The sequence below is a fragment of the Callionymus lyra genome, unplaced genomic scaffold (genome assembly GCF_982586985.1).
Source record: "Callionymus lyra unplaced genomic scaffold, fCalLyr1.hap1.1 HAP1_SCAFFOLD_485, whole genome shotgun sequence".
NCBI lineage: Eukaryota > Metazoa > Chordata > Actinopteri > Syngnathiformes > Callionymidae > Callionymus > Callionymus lyra.
In genome coordinates, this window is record NW_028258792.1 from 1 (window position 1) to 2,500 (window position 2,500).

A 2,500-nucleotide genomic window follows, 5' to 3' on the forward strand; every position below is an offset into this window, starting at 1 on the left:
TTCTTTTGCCAGACGAAAGAAATTTTTCCCGAGTGTGACTGCTCTGCAAAAAGTGGTCTTTTTGATGTCACGAGCGCAACCACCTAGAGGTTAATAGGGAGGCACCATAACAGGAGAGGGAGTGAAAAGGCTCGGAGGGTGGCCGAGCCTGGTGCCTCAAAGTCGGACAAGGTTGGAGTGGATGACCGCTGAAAACTCTGGTTCTTTTGCCAGACGAAAGAAATTTTTTCCGAGTGTGACTGCTCTGCAAAAAGTGGTCTTTTTGATGTCACGAGCGCAACCACCTAGAGGTTAATAGGGAGGCACCATAACAGGAGAGGGAGTGAAAAGGCTCGGAGGGTGGCCGAGCCTGGTGCCTCAAAGTCGGACAAGGTTGGAGTGGATGACCGCTGAAAACTCTGGTTCTTTTGCCAGACGAAAGAAATTTTTTCCGAGTGTGACTGCTCTGCAAAAAGTGGTCTTTTTGATGTCACGAGCGCAACCACCTAGAGGTTAATAGGGAGGCACCATAACAGGAGAGGGAGTGAAAAGGCTCGGAGGGTGGCCGAGCCTGGTGCCTCAAAATCGGACAAGGTTGGAGTGGATGACCGCTGAACACTCTGGTTCTTTTGCCAGACGAAAGAAATTTTTTCCGAGTGTGACTGCTCTGCAAAAAGTGGTCTTTTTGATGTCACGAGCGCAACCACCTAGAGGTTAATAGGGAGGCACCATAACAGGAGAGGGAGTGAAAAGGCTCGGAGGGTGGCCGAGCCTGGTGCCTCAAAATCGGACAAGGTTGGAGTGGATGGCCGCTGAAAACTCTGGTTCTTTTGCCTGACGAAAGAAATTTTTTCCGAGTGTGACTGCTCTGCAAAAAGTGGTCTTTTTGATGTCACGAGCGCAACCACCTAGAGGTTAATAGGGAGGCACCATAACAGGAGAGGGAAGGAAAAGGCTCGGAGGGTGGCCGAGCCTGGTGCCTCAAAGTCGGACAAGGTTGGAGTGGATGGCCGCGGAGAACTCTGGTTCTTTTGCCTGACGAAAGAAATTTTTTCCGAGTGTGACTGCTCTGCAAAAAGTGGTCTTTTTGATGTCACGAGCGCAACCACCTAGAGGTTAATAGGGAGGCACCATAACAGGAGAGGGAAGGAAAAGGCTCGGAGGGTGGCCGAGCCTGGTGCCTCAAAGTCGGACAAGGTTGGAGTGGATGGCCGCGGAGAACTCTGGTTCTTTTGCCTGACGAAAGAAATTTTTTCCGAGTGTGACTGCTCCTCAAAAAGTGGTCTTTTTGATGTCACGAGCGCAACCACCTAGAGGTTAATAGGGAGGCACCATAACAGGAGAGGGAAGGAAAAGGCTCGGAGGGTGGCCGAGCCTGGTGCCTCAAAGTCGGACAAGGTTGGAGTGGATGGCCGCGGAGAACTCTGGTTCTTTTGCCTGACGAAAGAAATTTTTTCCGAGTGTGACTGCTCTGCAAAAAGTGGTCTTTTTGATGTCACGAGCGCAACCACCTAGAGGTTAATAGGGAGGCACCATAACAGGAGAGGGAAGGAAAAGGCTCGGAGGGTGGCCGAGCCTGGTGCCTCAAAGTCGGACAAGGTTGGAGTGGATGGCCGCGGAGAACTCTGGTTCTTTTGCCTGACGAAAGAAATTTTTTCCGAGTGTGACTGCTCCTCAAAAAGTGGTCTTTTTGATGTCACGAGCGCAACCACCTAGAGGTTAATAGGGAGGCACCATAACAGGAGAGGGAAGGAAAAGGCTCGGAGGGTGGCCGAGCCTGGTGCCTCAAAGTCGGACAAGGTTGGAGTGGATGGCCGCGGAGAACTCTGGTTCTTTTGCCAGACGAAAGAAATTTTTTCCGAGTGTGACTGCTCTTCAAAAAGTGGTCTTTTTGATGTCACGAGCGCAACCACCTAGAGGTTAATAGGGAGGCACCATAACAGGAGAGGGAAGGAAAAGGCTCGGAGGGTGGCCGAGCCTGGTGCCTCAAAGTCGGACAAGGTTGGAGTGGATGGCCGCGGAGAACTCTGGTTCTTTTGCCTGACGAAAGAAATTTTTTCCGAGTGTGACTGCTCTTCAAAAAGTGGTCTTTTTGATGTCACGAGCGCAACCACCTAGAGGTTAATAGGGAGGCACCATAACAGGAGAGGGAAGGAAAAGGCTCGGAGGGTGGCCGAGCCTGGTGCCTCAAAGTCGGACAAGGTTGGAGTGGATGGCCGCGGAGAACTCTGGTTCTTTTGCCTGACGAAAGAAATTTTTTCCGAGTGTGACTGCTCCTCAAAAAGTGGTCTTTTTGATGTCACGAGCGCAACCACCTAGAGGTTAATAGGGAGGCACCATAACAGGAGAGGGAAGGAAAGGGCTCGGAGGGTGGCCGAGCCTGGTGCCTCAAAGTCGGACAAGGTTGGAGTGGATGGCCGCGGAGAACTCTGGTTCTTTTGCCTGACGAAAGAAATTTTTTCCGAGTGTGACTGCTCTGCAAAAAGTGGTCTTTTTGATGTCACGAGCGCAACCACCTAGA